This window comes from Procambarus clarkii, chromosome 35 (assembly GCF_040958095.1).
Source record: "Procambarus clarkii isolate CNS0578487 chromosome 35, FALCON_Pclarkii_2.0, whole genome shotgun sequence".
Classification (NCBI taxonomy): Eukaryota; Metazoa; Arthropoda; class Malacostraca; order Decapoda; family Cambaridae; genus Procambarus; species Procambarus clarkii.
Genome location: NC_091184.1, coordinates 7,109,562 through 7,125,814, shown reverse-complemented (window position 1 = coordinate 7,125,814; position 16,253 = coordinate 7,109,562). Strand labels below are relative to the sequence as shown.

Sequence of the window (16,253 nt, the reverse complement as noted above, 5' to 3'; positions counted from 1 at the left end):
ATTCATGTTTCTTGTTGATTGAGTTGAGAATGCCATTTGTGAGCCATGGATTGTTTAATCTTTTGTCAGTTACTTGCTTTGTAAGAAGGGGACAATGAAGGTTGTAGAGGCTTAGAGTTTTGGAGAGGAAGAGGTTAGCTAATGAATTTATATCATGGGTATTATTGAATTCAGAATCCCAGTTAATATTGTGAAGTGCCTCTGTAAGATTGTCTAAAGCTGATTCACTGTGTAGCCTAAATGAAAATTTCTTGCTTTTTGGTGGTGTTATGTCCATGTTCGCTATGAGAAAGGTAGGATAGTGGTCAGTTGTTCTGTCGTAGATTATACCAGATACAAGGGGAGCTGTTATGTTTGTCCATATGTGGTCCAAGGTAGTGGCTGATGTTTGAGTGACTCGGGTAGGTTAGGTGATAGTGGGGATTAGCATACAGGAGTTCATGCTGTTAAGGAAATAGTCAACTTGAGAGCAGTTTTGTTGACCCAGGTCAATATTAAAGTCTCCTCCCAGAATGATGTGGTTTTTGTTGAGATTGTTGTTTATAATAAGATTCCTTAGGTTGTCTGAGAAAGAAGCTATGTTAGTATTAGGAAATCTATAGATGGCTCCAATAGTCAAAGAGGATTTAAGGGATTTAATTGTAAACTGAGCAAAAGTATATTCACAGTAGTCATCTCTGTCACTAATAACACTGTTGCAGATAAATGTATCTCGGTAATATATAGCTGTGCCACCACCTTTTTTATTAGGCCTACAGTTATGAATGGCTTTATAACCAGCTAAGTTGTAGAGTTGGGTATAGTCTTTATTTAGCCAAGTTTCTGTTAAAATAATGAACGATAGGTTAGTACCTAGTGCTGTGAGTAGTGCATTTAAATCGTCAAAATGTTTACCAAGTGATCTAACATTTTGGTTATAAACTGATAGATAGGTGCTATTTTGGAGTTTGTTTTTAGCCTGGTGTGCTGTGAAATACTTGCAATAATGATGATCAATGTGCTGGTTGGTGTAGATATGAGACAGAAGATTTTGATCAGGATCAATATCAGTGTGCATAGAGATGCAGAGGGATCACGATACAAGATACACGATAAAGCAAAGCACAAGAATAAGAGCAGATACAATAAAATAGTAACAATTTAGAAGTAAAATAAAGATCCAATAGATAGCCAGGGAGGACACAGAAGTTACATAAAATAAAACACAAAAAATCAGTAGAGACTGACAATATAAATGTAAAATAAAAAATAATAAGAAAAATAATAATCATAAAAAAAATGATCTTGAAGATAATTAGCTTAGTAATGGTTAATTAACAGGGTAATAAAAAGCCCTAGGTTTAGTGACAAGGGGATTAACTAAGAACAAATAATTAAGAGTATAAAACAGGCAAAGATGACGAACAAAAAATAAAGTAAAAATTAAAATAAAAATAAAAATAAACACCTTTGGAAAGGAAAGGCAGAGCTTAAGTACACTTTGGTTGTATGTGAGACTACAAATTATGTTCTGGTTATTCAGCTGATATCCCACAGTGTTACGGCCCTCTCGGGACGCAACGGGGTTCTTACTCTGATGTAGTTAGAGGAAGATATATATCCGGCCCCAAGCCAGTAGAGGCTATCAAGGGATGCGATCCGTGACGCAAGTAACTTAAAGGGAGTAGGGAAAGAAAGGTAAGAACTTAATATAATATAACCATCACCATTTAAATATATAAAAGTAAAACGTACACAAGGGGGAGGGGTATTAACACTTTACAAAGGGGATCAACACTGTAGTCTTCTGCTGGAGACTATGGATCCTCGAAGCTAGGTGCTGAGTCCGCGGTGCTTTCTTCGTGGCCTCAAGACGTGTCCTCTGAGAACGCCGAGTCTACCCTGGCCACAGGTCAGCCACAACACAGGTCCACTGGGGGCACCGTCGTGGAGGCCGTCAACCACACGTCCAGCAGGTCTGCTGGCAGGTACTGAGCCACCAAGGCTGGTACGACCACTCCACGAACGATATAAGGGGTACGCCCTAGACAGGAGTCTCGTGTGATATCACCAATCACCCTCCTGTCCTCAATACCCCAGTGGATTATCGTCTCCAACCGTCGGTCCCGGGTAAATCCTTCCACTGCCACTCCACTGGCAGGCTTAACACACCACAGTGTTCTTCCGGGGGGACGACGTCACGACAGCTGCAGCAAACTTCACTGTATGAAGACTGGCTGCCTCGGGTAGACTGACTTCACCTTCAACACAGTGGTCCCAGGTCGGCTCTGTAAGCAGACACGTCATCAATAACTGGGACACTAATACACCACACTCACAGGCTCAGATACAAACGCCCGACATATCCACTCCCTAGATGGCGCTGTCGTCGGAGCACCACCTCACCAGAGGTCAGGAGCGGCGGTGTTGAGCGCTGAACCAGACTGGAAACTGGTCCTCGAGGCCAGTACACGCTGTCCTCACTAGGTGTCGTCGTTCGTTTGGCGGGGGTTTCGGGAGCTGACCCACAGATGGCGTGTTTGTCACTGCTCCAGGCACGGACGCTGGATCCGGGTTCGTAACACCTCCCCACCAAAAAGAATTTGGTTTGGGGTTCTATAAAAAACACAAACCAAATTAGCAGGGTGACACAACTCCAAATGGACTTACTTATACTATGAACTGGAGTGATGAGGCTGTCTTGTCCACAGAACTTTTCTACTAGCCATTTCCGGCACAACGGGAACTTGCAGATAGAAGGCAATGATCTGCCTGACGTAATCTTCCACGTCTCCACTGCGATGTCAAGCAGGGGCGTCATCTCACACCTCTCGAGTAAGGATTGGTTTCGACACGATTTGGGGTGACTCGACACTTCCTTATGTCGTGGCACCGATGATGGCTGACCACAGACGGCATTTCTGGTGCCGGTCCGATGGTCCTTCAGGGAGACAGGAACCTGGAATACAGGGGTCTGATAATTCAGAGTGATCGCGACAGTGGGTAAGTCAATACTTACAGCATACCCTACTAGGTTCACACCTAGTCCCAACAGGGCTGCTTGTACGTCGCAGATGGCATTCACTCTGCCACCGTCAGGTCGACCAACGTTCCGCATAACGCTGCATTGAGGCTCAGCTATCACGCGAGGGGTGTCAACCTGTCGGAAACAGTCACTCAATTTATCACATGTCGTACCTCCTGTATCAACCATTACCTTCCAGGTCCCTTCTTCAACTGCAACACCTGCAGTACAAATCTCCAATCCCTGGGACCTCTTCTCGATGTTCACGGGAGCCATCATCCTTCGGGTCGTCCACTGATCCTTACTGAGAACACAGAGAGCACATAGGAGAACAAAACAAAATACCGATAGGAAACATTTGGTAAGTCGAGGGATAAGTTTCCTGAGCTTGTCATGTCCATAGCCGGCACCATCCACTAGCCTGGCTTGGACCAAAGAGGGCACTAGACCTTTAGAACATGCCTCACATACCTCTGACGTCTGGGGAATCTCTGGCTGGTCCACTACACGCTGTAACTTGCCATACCGCAAGCACACCTCAGCCTTCGCTCCAGACTCGTTGGTATCCGTGGGTGTCTGCACACGAGGCCTCTCTTCTAGCTCAGGTACTTCTGCCTTCTTAATCTCATGTTCCTTGTCGAGAGAATCAGGAGACACTGCTAGATAACTGTCGATCTGCGGGTGAGAGGACAAATTAAATATGTTAACATCCGGGTCTGTCTTTACCTGGACATTACCATTGCCTGTTACCTCAGACCGTGCTGTTCTGGTAGACTCGTCCGCAACCTTGGGATGATTGGTGCTCCAATCGGTCACCAAGTCGTTGGCTAGTACCACGTCAATCCCAGCCACAGGGAGGGTATCGACTACTGCCAACTCACATGTGCCGCTGAAATAAGGCGAATCAAGATGTACTGGCACTAAGGGGGCGATGTACTGCGTCCTAGGAAACCCAACCAGGATCACCTCTGGTCTCCCATCCACACTTACTCCCTCGGGTAACGAGCTCTTCACGATCAGGGACTGGGCTGCTCCACTATCTCTGAGCACTACAATTGATCTACCAGTATGATCACTCGTTACATACCCGGTTGAAGTGTGAGGGGCCAACAAACTTGGTCCTTCCTGCGTCGTCGTAGACTGGTTTCCTACTGGTTGTGTAACACAGCTCATCAACATCACCTCCCTTCGTGCGCTGCCACCTCTTCTGCCTCGGCACCTAGCAGCTATGTGCCCTTTCTGCCCACAAGTCCAGCACACCATATTCCTCCTTGGACTACGGTGTTTCGGACTACTGGGACTTGTTCTTCGGGGGCTACTTGGGGGCGTCTTCTTAGCACTTTGTGGGACGGGTCTTTCTTCTTCATCATGAGGTCTGTCAAACCGGCGCTGGTAATTCCTTGGGACGTACTTAGCAGACGGCCTATGAGTCAGGATGTACTCTTCAGCCATGGTGGCTGCTGCACTCAAGGTCTCTACCTGCTGTTCCTCTAAGTACGTCTTGAGGTCTCCAGATAAACAATCTTTGAAGTCCTCGAGTAAAATCAGCTGCTCGAGGTCTTCCCTGGTCTCCACTTTCCGAGAGGCACACCATTCTTGAAAAAGTCGCTCCTTGATGGTGGCGAATTCGGTGAAAGTGTGCTCTGAGGTCTTCTTCAGGTTTCTGAACTTTTGCCTATATGCCTCCGGTACCAATTGGTACGCCATGAGCACCACTTTCTTCACCATATCGTAATCGCCGGAGTCGTCAAGGGATAACGTAGAGTAGGCGATTTGGGCCTTCCCAGTCAAGACTGACTGTATCATGATGGCCCAATTCTCCCTTGGCCACTCCAAAGAGGCAGCGACTTTCTCGAAGGCTGCGAAGAACTTCGAAACTTCTCTCTCGTTGAATTTGGGGACCATCTTGATATTCCTTACCGGATCGAAACCGCTTACTCCAGTTTGTCTCTGTCCAGCGCCTAATCGTAATACTTCTAATTCATGTTGTCTCTGTCTTTCTTTTTCTTCTCTCTCTCGCTGTTCTCTTTCTCTCTCTTGCTGTTCTCTTTCTCTTTCTCTCTCTCGCTCTTCTTTCCTTTCTTCTAATTCTAAACGTCTCATCGCCAATTCTTTATCTTTTAATTCTCGTTCTAATTCAATCTTCTTCCACTCTATCTCGCGATTGATCTCTAGGGCACGCATTTTGACTGTTAGGAAGCTGATATTAAGCTCACCTGCATCACTGTCAATGTCACTGCCCTTATCTTCCTTTTCTGTGGAAGCTATTTCCTCACCTTCCCTTGTACTAGGAGTCTCGCCTTCCTGTTTCTCTTCTGCCTTCAGGTGCCGGTGAACCTTGGACAAGATCTCCACACGGGAATCACTGGCACGGATCTTGATCTCCAGGTAGGCGCTCACTAGTACAAGCTCCGGTTTGCTCAGATATTTTAATCTGGCAAGACAGTCCACTCTGTTCAGAAAAGCCTGAACATCGTCCAGATCATCGATGGTAGCTTTGTCTGCCATTGTCACCGATGGAACACTTTGCACTTAACACACTGCTTACACGTTAGCACTTAACACACCGAGCACTGTTCTACGCCAATACTGCACTTTATCGCACCAAACACTGCACTTGCCAATATTGCACGTAATCACTTCGGGCACCACACTACCCAATATTGCACTGAGTCCAAGCGAACACTTCGCTCTACAATATTGCACTGAATCACTGAGCACCGCACTACTCAATATTGCACTTAATCGCTTAATCACAGCGAGCACCGCACTGCACAATATCGCACTTAGTCACTCTGAGCACCGCACAGGACGTATAACGTCACAATCGTCACACACAGGGGGAATTATATACAGGGATTACGCCACTTCACCACCCCTGTCAATCATACTTAACAAGGGGACGGATCCCGCTGGGGATGCCAATTATGTTACGGCCCTCTCGGGACGCAACGGGGTTCTTACTCTGATGTAGTTAGAGGAAGATATATATCCGGCCCCAAGCCAGTAGAGGCTATCAAGGGATGCGATCCGTGACGCAAGTAACTTAAAGGGAGTAGGGAAAGAAAGGTAAGAACTTAATATAATATAATATAACCATCACCATTTAAATATATAAAGTAAAACGTACACAAGGGGGAGGGGTATTAACACTTTACAAAGGGGATCAACACTGTAGTCTTCTGCTGGAGACTATGGATCCTCGAAGCTAGGTGCTGAGTCCGCGGTGCTTTCTTCGTGGCCTCAAGACGTGTCCTCTGAGAACGCCGAGTCTACCCTGGCCACAGGTCAGCCACAACACAGGTCCACTGGGGGCACCGTCGTGGAGGCCGTCAACCACACGTCCAGCAGGTCTGCTGGCAGGTACTGAGCCACCAAGGCTGGTACGACCACTCCACGAACGATATAAGGGGTACGCCCTAGACAGGAGTCTCGTGTGATATCACCAATCACCCTCCTGTCCTCAATACCCCAGTGGATTATCGTCTCCAACCGTCGGTCCCGGGTAAATCCTTCCACTGCCACTCCACTGGCAGGCTTAACACACCACAGTGTTCTTCCGGGGGGACGACGTCACGACAGCTGCAGCAAACTTCACTGTATGGAGACTGGCTGCCTCGGGTAGACTGACTTCACCTTCAACACAGTGGTCCCAGGTCGGCTCTGTAAGCAGACACGTCATCAATAACTGGGACACTAATACACCACACTCACCGGCTCAGATACAAACGCCCGACATATCCACTCCCTAGATGGCGCTGTCGTCGGAGCACCACCTCACCAGAGGTCAGGAGCGGCGGTGTTGAGCGCTGAACCAGACTGGAAACTGGTCCTCGAGGCCAGTACACGCTGTCCTCACTAGGTGTCGTCGTTCGTTTGGCGGGGGTTTCGGGAGCTGACCCACAGATGGCGTGTTTGTCACTGCTCCAGGCACGGACGCTGGATCCGGGTTCGTAACACACAGTCATCCAGGAAAGAAGTGAGGTGTGCTTCAGTGGTTATGACATAAGTTTTTCCAGAGTCAGTCTTCCTAGCTATTATTTTACCATCGCGCACAAAACAATGTTTAATAGCAGTTTAACCTGAGAGCCACTAATACTGGTGGCCTCAACGAGGACAGGAAGTTGGCGGCTTGTCAAAGGTCCTACCCATTTGCCTGGATGATCTTTTCTATCTGTATTTTAAAACCCAGTAGAGTTTTGGTGTTTACCTTACCTACTCCTTGGCGGGTAGGCTGTTCCACGGGTTTACAACCATACGGGTGAAGAAGCCTCTCCTGTTTTCTGTCCTACATTGTGGCTTGTTGAGCTTGAACCCTTTGCTCCTCGTTCGTATTACATCTGACCTTTTGAAGAAAGTGTCCGGATTGACATCGTCCAAATTGTTGACTTGTGATGGACTCTACTACCGGGACCCTGGACTCTACTACCGGGACCCTGGACTGTACTATCAGGACCCTGGACTGTACTACCGGGACCCTGGACTGTACTACCGGGACCCTGGACTGTTCTACTGGTGTAAGGGGGGCTAGCCTTTAACCCTCACTTTCCTGGTTAAATGCTGGTCGTTACTAAGTAAAACTATATACAGGAACCAGAGTATGTGCTGTGTAGCCTATAATAGTTCACCTCGTCAAGATCTAAACATTTGACAGTTTAGATGTCACGGCTGGAGGATACTGTACCCTTCTATGTTATACTGCAACTCTGAAGTTCTCCGCCACCACCTGCTACCCACTGATTAGTTTCCTCAATTGACGGTGGAGCAGGATACCCTCAACTAGGCATAAACCCCGAAAATGGATCCCCAGTTATCGGAAAAGGATGGGATAAGATTTCGACGTTAGTGTGGGAATTAAATCTAAGTATAAAGGGACTATCTTTGGTATTAAATAAATGCTTGCTGGCTTACAGGGCAGTTATAGCCCCGCTCCTGTGCCAGGTAAGTCCACTACGGGCTCACCATAGCCCGTGTTACTTTGGAACTTTTGTTGTAAGTAGCTGAATCTAAAGCAGCTGCAGGCTTACAGGGGGAACCCAAGTTTCAAACACGGGGACTTAAGATCAACAACAATGAAAAATTATCGTTGGGGAAATTCCACTAAACACCACAAATTCTATAACAGATTTATTACAGCAAAGATTAACACTGAAAATAATGGTAAGTTTCAAACGTTCTATCTGAACACTTCCTAAACTGAATACTGAATACAAAAATGATGTGGACTCTACACTGTACTAAAACTTCAGAGACAGATACCTTAAACACCACAGACAGGCCAGTTGTTCAGCCTTACTCTCTGAGAGATGTTGACCCCCAGGAAGCCTCCATCACACACTAACTAACCTCTCCACACTGACCTCTCACAGGCTGACCCAGGCTAGTTGTTCAGTCTTACCCTCTGAGAGATGTTGACCCCCAGGAAGCCTTCAACACACACTAACTAACCTCTCCACACTGACCTCTCACAGGCTGACCCAGGCTCGTTGTTCAGCCTTACTCTCTGAGAGATGTTGACCCCCAGGAAGCTTCCAACACACACTAACTAACCTCTCCACACTGACCTCTCACAGGCTGACCCAGGCTAGTTGCCAGATTAATCTTTGAAAATGATTATTAACTAAAATCCAGTATTTGTCACTGAAGGTGACTTTATTATTCCAAAACAATTGGGATTTATCTAGATACAAGAGCCAGATTAATTACAATATTCAGTAGCACTTGTATTTCACTAATTACATGATTTAGGAAACTAGACTGGGTACTTATTTTCCAATGACGAAATACTTTTTCATATATACAAATCTTACTGAAGTCAAATGCTTCTTAGGTAACATACAAGACTTATTCTCTGTTCTCAATTGACGTTAATTTTAACATAAGTGCTTAACCATGATTGATAATTCCTCCTAATTCTGTAATATCTTTCATAATTCAAGTTCAAGTATGTTTATTGAGATAAGCAATAAATACATCTCAAAGGGATAGAGTAGCTTAGGCTATTTCTACCCCCCTCTACTTCAAGTCCCTCAAGGGGCGCACAAATTCAGTGAGTACAAATAGACATATAACAGTACAAGAACCCCATTTAACATTGCATACAGCAAGTACAGCATATAATTGTTACATTCTTGGGGCAAAATTCTTGTAGCTCCTAAGTATACTGTCTATTATACCATTATCACACATCCAAACAATTTGATGTGGTACACTATTTATTTCCTTATTTCTATATTTTTCAATAAGTTGACACTCTAATACATAATGTTCTAAGGTGTGGGCGTACGGCATACTGCATAATTTACACTCCTTATCTTTTTCACTGACATCAACACCGTATTGCCAGATATATTTATATCCTAATCATAATCTCATGTAAATTGAATCCTTCCAAGTAGACTTTCCTTTACCATAAGTGAAGGACAAATTTGTATTTATTATTGAATAATTCTTAAGTGTGTTACTACTGTCCACCATTGCCATTCTCTTTATCATTTCTTCACCCTCCTGAATCACCTTGAGTCTTGTTTTTATTTGTTTCAAGGTTAACTGACATACAACATCAACAAGAGTTTTTTCAGTGGCTCTCTTCGCTATGTCATCAACTACCTCATTCAACAGTATTCCCACATGTGAAGGGATCCACATGAATCTTACTTTATACCCAGTTTTTCTAGTCTCTTAACATTCTCTCTACACTCTATCACAATATTCTGATATACTGGGCGTCTGCTATTTAAAGACTCTAACGCTCCTCTGCTGTCAATAAAGAAGTTTTAGTTTAGTTCATTTATTATGCACCCCATACCCATCTTGTGGGCGGTAGTGGAAAGGGTTACAGAGGCACATAATGGGCTCAGGGACTGAACCCCACAATTCAGATTCAGATTCAGATGTTTATTCAGGTAAGGTATATACATACAAGTGATGTTACATTAATGGATTGATATATAGATAGAGCTAGTACATACAATGCCTAAAGCCACTATTACGCAATGCGATTCGGGCAAGAAAAACATTAATATCTAGAACTTAATACTAATTGAGCATAAAGAATAAAAAGTGTTGAGAACAAATACAAATAAAGATATAAAAAAAGGGGGAACATGACTGAAAAAGCAGCACAAATACAATAGGTTGACAAACAGTGTTGATTAAAAAAAAGAAAATAACAGACATGGGTTGACAATAGAGGAGTGAGGTAGATTACAGGGAATTTATTAGGTAGTGTTTAGTTTTTATCTTAAACTGGTTGAGAGAGGTACAGTCTTTAACATGGTTGGGAAGGTCATTCCACATTCTGGGCCCCTTGATTTGCAGAGCATTTCTAGTTTGATTAAGTCGTACTCTAGGAATATCAAAACTGTATTTATTTCTGGTGTGGTGCTCATGGGTTCTGTTACAACCTTCTATGAAGCTTTTGAGATCAGGATTGGCATTATAGTTTAGCGTTTTATATATGTATAATACACATGAGAGAATGTGCAGTGACTTAATATCTAACATATTCAGAGATTTGAGTAGGGGTACCGAGTGATGTCTGGGGCCAGAGTTGGATACTGTTCTAATAGCAGCTTTGTGTTGGGTAATTAGAGGACGTAAGTGATTTTGGGTAGTAGAACCCCAAGCACAAATACCATAGTTGAGATAAGGATAGATAAGGGAGTAATAGAGAGTCACCAGGGCAGGGCGTGGTACATAATATCTGATCTTAGAAAGAATGCCCACAGTTTTTTAAACTTTTTTTGATATATTTAGAATGTGTCCCTGGAAATTCAGCTTGTGGTCAATGAGAATGCCAAGGAATTTGCCATCTAATTTGTTACAAATTTGGGTATTGTTTATTTTGAGATTTATTTGACTAGAGGATTTATTGCCAAACAGAATATAGAAAGTTTTGTCAATGTTAAGGGTGAGTTTGTTGGCAGTTAGCCAAAGATGGACTTTATTTAGCTCAGTATTTACTGTGGCATTTAGAGCAAGAGGGTCAGGACTGGAGTAAATGAAGGTTGTGTCGTCAGCAAATAGAATTGGTTTGAGGTGTTGGGAGGCATTTGGAAGGTCATTAATGTAGATGAGAAAGAGGAGAGGGCCAAGTATGCTGCCCTGAGGAACACCAATGTTGATGGGTAGGGTGGGAGAAATTGTATTATTCACAGAAACATATTGGAGCCTGTCAGTAAGGTAGGACTCGAGGTATTGTAGGGAGTGTCCTCTGACTCCATAATGATGTAATTTAAGAAGAAGGTTATGGTGGTTGACAGTATCAAAAGCTTTACGCAGGTCCACAAATAACCCAACAGGGAACTCATTTTTATCAAGAGCTGTATGAATCGAGTTAAGCATACTAATAAGTGCATCGTTAGTGCTTTTTTTGGGTCTGAAGCCATATTGGCAAGGGCTAAGTATATTGAGTTTGGCTAGATATGAGTAAAGCTGCTTATATATTAGTTTTTCAAAATTTTTTGACAAGTTTGGCAGGATTGATATAGGTCTGTAGTTGTTAACATCTGTGGGATCACCACATTTGTGGACAGACGTTACTCTCGCTTTTTTTAGAATATCTGGAAAGGTTTGGAGTTCAAGTGACTTGTTGAAGAGCAAAGCAATAGCAGGGGCTAAAGATCTGGAGGTTTTTTTGTAAATTAAAGTTGGTATCTCCTCAAGGGCACCAGACTTGGTTTTAAGGGAAAGGATTATCTCATTGACGTCAGTGGAGTTAATAGGCTTTAGGTACAGAGACTGTGGATAGTTACCTGTAAGATAGTCCTTAATGTCAGTACTGGAAGATGGAATATCATTTGCAAGGGATGAACCAATGGAAGAGAAGAACCTATTGAACTCAATAGCAGAATCAGAGGCTGAAAGCTGACCATCGTTATTAGACAGGAGAGTCGGTTTGTTATTTAAAGATTTCTTTGATCCCAATATTTGTGAAATTGTGCTCCAAGTTTGTTTAATGTTGCTTTTTATTTGGGTAAATTTATCTTCGTAGTATTTAGTTTTGGCTCGTCTAATTATCTTAGATAGCAATAATGAGTAATTCTTTGAGAATTCTTTGGAGACAATTCCTAACCTATACTTCTTCTCAAGGTCGTGTTTTTTGTTAATGGAATTCAGTATTCCCTTTGTAAGCCAAGGATTGTTAAGCCTTTTGCTTGTGACTTGTTTTGTAAGCCTAGGACAGTGGGTGTTATAAAGGCTAAGAGTTGTTTGTAGAAAAGATTGCACTGCTAGGTTGATGTCCCCTATGTTACCTAACTCGGACTCCCAGTTGACATTATCAGCAGCAGTTATAAAATTGTTTATAGCAGTTTCATTGTGCAGCCTAAAGCTTAACTCCCTTGTTTCTAGAGGTGGTTTGATAATGTTAGTTAAGAGAAATGTGGGGTAATGGTCTGTAGTGCTATCGGTGATTATACCTGAAGTAAGCGGAGAGGTTATGTTGGTCCAGATGTGATCTAGAGTCGTGGCAGTGCTATCAGTGATTCTAGTAGGTCTAGTGATTAAGGGTATGAGGAAGCAGGAATTCATACAGTTGAGGAAGCTAACAGCAGTAGGGTGTTCTGGCTCGCAGAGGTCAATATTAAAGTCCCCTGCGATAATTAGGTGGTTTTTGTTCAGTCTGTTATCAAGTATTAGATTTCTAAGGTTTGAGTTGAATTCAGACACATCAGTGTTGGGAATTCTATAGACTGCACCCACAGACAGGACAGACTCGGCACCCTTGACTCTGAAGCTGGCGAAGATATACTCCCCATAGCAGTCTCTAGTTCTAATTTCTTTTAAGCATGTTAGTTCTTGGTGGTAGTAAAGAGCAGTGCCACCACCTCTCTGAAGTTGACGACAGTTGTGAATTGCTGAGTAGTTAGGCATGTTAAAGAGTTGAGTAGTATCCTCTTTCAACCATGTTTCAGTAAGTATAATAAAAGAGAATTTGTTGTCAATAGCTTCAATCAAGGCACTAACATCATCGAAGTGTTTACCTAGGGATCTAACGTTCAAATTGATTACAGAGATATTGTGATTATGAGTTAATACATTGTTTACATCATGTGCTGCAAAATATCTGCAATTTAGATCATTAAAGTGATTATTGTCATAGATAGTGGATAAGAGGTTAAGTTCTGGGTCTATACTTGTCTGCATAAAAAAAGCTGATTGCAGGAAATACAAGGAAAGAAAGGCAAATTACAAGGTAGAAGTAAGCTATAAAATAGGGAAAAAATGTACACAATACTGTGCAAAACAAACACAAAAGGGGCTTACAGGGGTACAATGGAGTAAGGGAGTATGGCTAGGCTAGGCAACCTAGGTAATAAATGAGATTAAAGAAAAAACATATAAACATGGACTATACAAAACACAAGATATAGACATACAAAACAAAAATATAAACAAGACTAAGCAATACAAAAACAAATTGAGCAAAAAATGAAAAATGAGGTAGATTGCTTACAAGTACTCTCAGGTACACTGTAAGTAACAATTTGCAATTTGAGATGCAGGCAAAGCCAGGGGTACAATGGAGTAAGGGAGCATGGCGAGGCTAGGCAACCTAGGTAATAAATGGAATCAAGGAAAAGTTGAATAATAAGCATAGGCAAATTTAAGCTAATGATTATTAACTATAAATAGTTCAGTTATGACTGTATAATTAATAAGACCTGAAGAACTATTAATGCACTCAATTAAATAATTTCAGTAAATAACTAGTGAAGAGTAAGTTAAAAATTAAGTCAGAAAATGAAACAAGGAGACTTAGGAAACCTAGCCCCACTAGTTGACAGGGGGTTAATTAAGTTAATTCACTGGGAGTGATAATGTGTAAAAACTGTGTAACTTCAAAGATATCTAAGTCAATATGTGGATTTATTCCGTGATAGCGTGACAATTATAGACCAAGTAACATAAATAAGTTAAAATACAAGCCTAAGGGACATGTGGGAGCACTGGATAAAACTGGGTTAAGGTAGGGTTCATAAAAGTTGTTCTAGTGCAATGAAAATTTATTGACGTGTTACACTTGAAGAGGGCTGCAAGTGGTCCAAGTTTCAGCATCGCAGCCTAAATAGAGAGGGAGAAAAAAAAACTTTTTTTAACCATTTTTTTACATGTTTTAAAGTTGATATAACAAATACAAATATCAACTGAAATTATTTCTATGATACTCAGCTATCACAATACTATATAATAAAGGTTGTCTAGTGGCATTATTATCCCAAACCTATTTAGTGCAATAATACAAATTTTCAAAGTTCACCCAAAAAATTATGCAACAAAATGATGTTTATAAATATATATAAAATCAATAAATGATCTTAGGGGAAAAATATAACTTGGGTTTTTAGAGGCACAGACTCTACATATAATGTGCAAGTTCCATGTAAATTGAATAATAAATAAAAAAGTTATTCAACCATATAGTTGCAAATTAGTTACCTGTAAAAAATCAAGGTCAAAGTTCAGCCACCTTTGGCTGAGGTTGATGAACGACCAATTTCAATCAAAATTACCACCCTTGTAGATTGGCATTCCTTCAGTAAGGTGTGTAAGTTCCATGAAGATCGCCTGATAAAAAAAAAAAAAAAAAAAAATTATTAAAAAAAAAAATAAAAAAATAAATAAAAAAAATAAAAAAAAAGACAGCAGCTTTATATTTACAATTATTTATGATGTAGTATCAAGATATAAAAAATAATACATACTAACCTAATATAATTGGTCTGAAATATGCAACATCTTGCAACATCAAGAGGGAGATCGTCTTGAGTTGCAGGTCTAAGATCTTGAGTGGCAGGTGCCGCAGGTGGTGTGGCAGGTGCCGCAGGTGGTGTGGCAGGTGCCGCAGGTGGTGTGGCAGGTGCAGCAGGAGGAGTGGCACCTGCCACAGAGGTGTGGCAGGTGCCACAGGAGGTGTGGGTGCCTGGGAGTGTGAGGGAGTGAGGCGAGGTAGTGTGTTGTGGGGCGGGAGGCTGCCCTCTCTCTTCACTCAAGAGAACTCTTGTTTTGCCTCAGTGTGGCTTTACGCTCCTTCTTTACAAATAAAATAAATAAATAAATATAAATATGTTTATTCAGGTAAGGTACATACATACAAGTGATGTTACATTAATGGATTGATATTTAGATAGAGCTAGTACATACAATGCCTAAAGCCACTATTACGCAATGCGTTTCGGGCAAGAAAAACATTAATATCTAGAACTTAATACTAATTGAGCATAAAGAATAAAAAGTGTTGAAAACAAATACAAATAAAGATAAAAAAAAGGGGGAACATGACTGAAAAAGCAGCACAAATACAATAGGTTGACAAACAGTGTTGATTAAAAAAAATAATAATAGTAAAATAACAGACATGGGTTGACAATAAAGGAGTGAGGTAGATTACAGGGAATTTATTAGGTAGTGTTTAGTTTTTATCTTAAACTGGTTGAGAGAGGTACAGTCTTTAACATGGTTGGGAAGGTCATTCCACATTCTGGGTCCCTTGATTTGTAGAGCATTTCTAGTTTGATTAAGTCGTACTCTAGGAATATCAAAACTGTATTTATTTCTGGTGTGGTGCTCATGGGTTCTGTTACAACCTTCAATAAAGCTTTTGAGGTCAGGATTGGCATTACAGTTCAGCGTTTTATATATGTATAATACACAAGAGAGAATGTGCAGTGACTTAATATCTAACATATTCAGAGATTTGAGTAAGGGTACCGAGTGATGTCTGGGGCCAGAGTTGGTTATTGTCCTAATAGCAGCTTTGTGTTGGGTAATGAGAGGACGTAAATGATTTTGGGTAGTAGAACCCCAAGCACAAATACCATAGTTGAGGTATGGATAGATGAGGGAGTAATAGAGAGTAACCAGGGCAGGGCGGGGTACATAATATCTGATCTTAGAAAGAATGCCAACAGTTTTTGAAACTTTTTTTGATATATTTAGAATGTGACCCTGGAAATTCAGCTTGTGATCGATGAGAACGCCAAGGAATTTGCCATCTAATTTGTTACAAATTTGGGTATTGTTTATTTTGAGATTTATCTGATTAGAGGATTTATTGCCAAACAGAATATAAAACGTTTTGTCAATGTTAAGGGTGAGTTTGTTGGCAGTTAGCCAAAGATGGACTTTCTCTAGCTCAGTATTTACTGTGGCATTTAGAGCAAGGGGGTCAGGACTGGAGTAAATGAAGGTTGTGTCGTCAGCAAATAGAATTGGTTTGAGGTGTTGGGAGGCATTTGGAAGGTCA

The 16,253-nt window shown here is 41.9% G+C and overlaps 1 long non-coding RNA gene across 1 annotated transcript; it reads right to left on the bottom strand.

Moving 5' to 3' along the window:
- Positions 1 to 14,000: 14,000 nt before the first annotated feature.
- LOC138371212 (uncharacterized) lies at positions 14,001 to 14,908 on the bottom strand. The gene is made up of 3 exons (XR_011230337.1): positions 14,717 to 14,908; positions 14,447 to 14,575; positions 14,001 to 14,071 (listed from the first exon to the last, which is right to left on the bottom strand). It is a non-coding gene; the product is annotated as an uncharacterized lncRNA (long non-coding RNA).
- Positions 14,909 to 16,253: the final 1,345 nt, after the last annotated feature.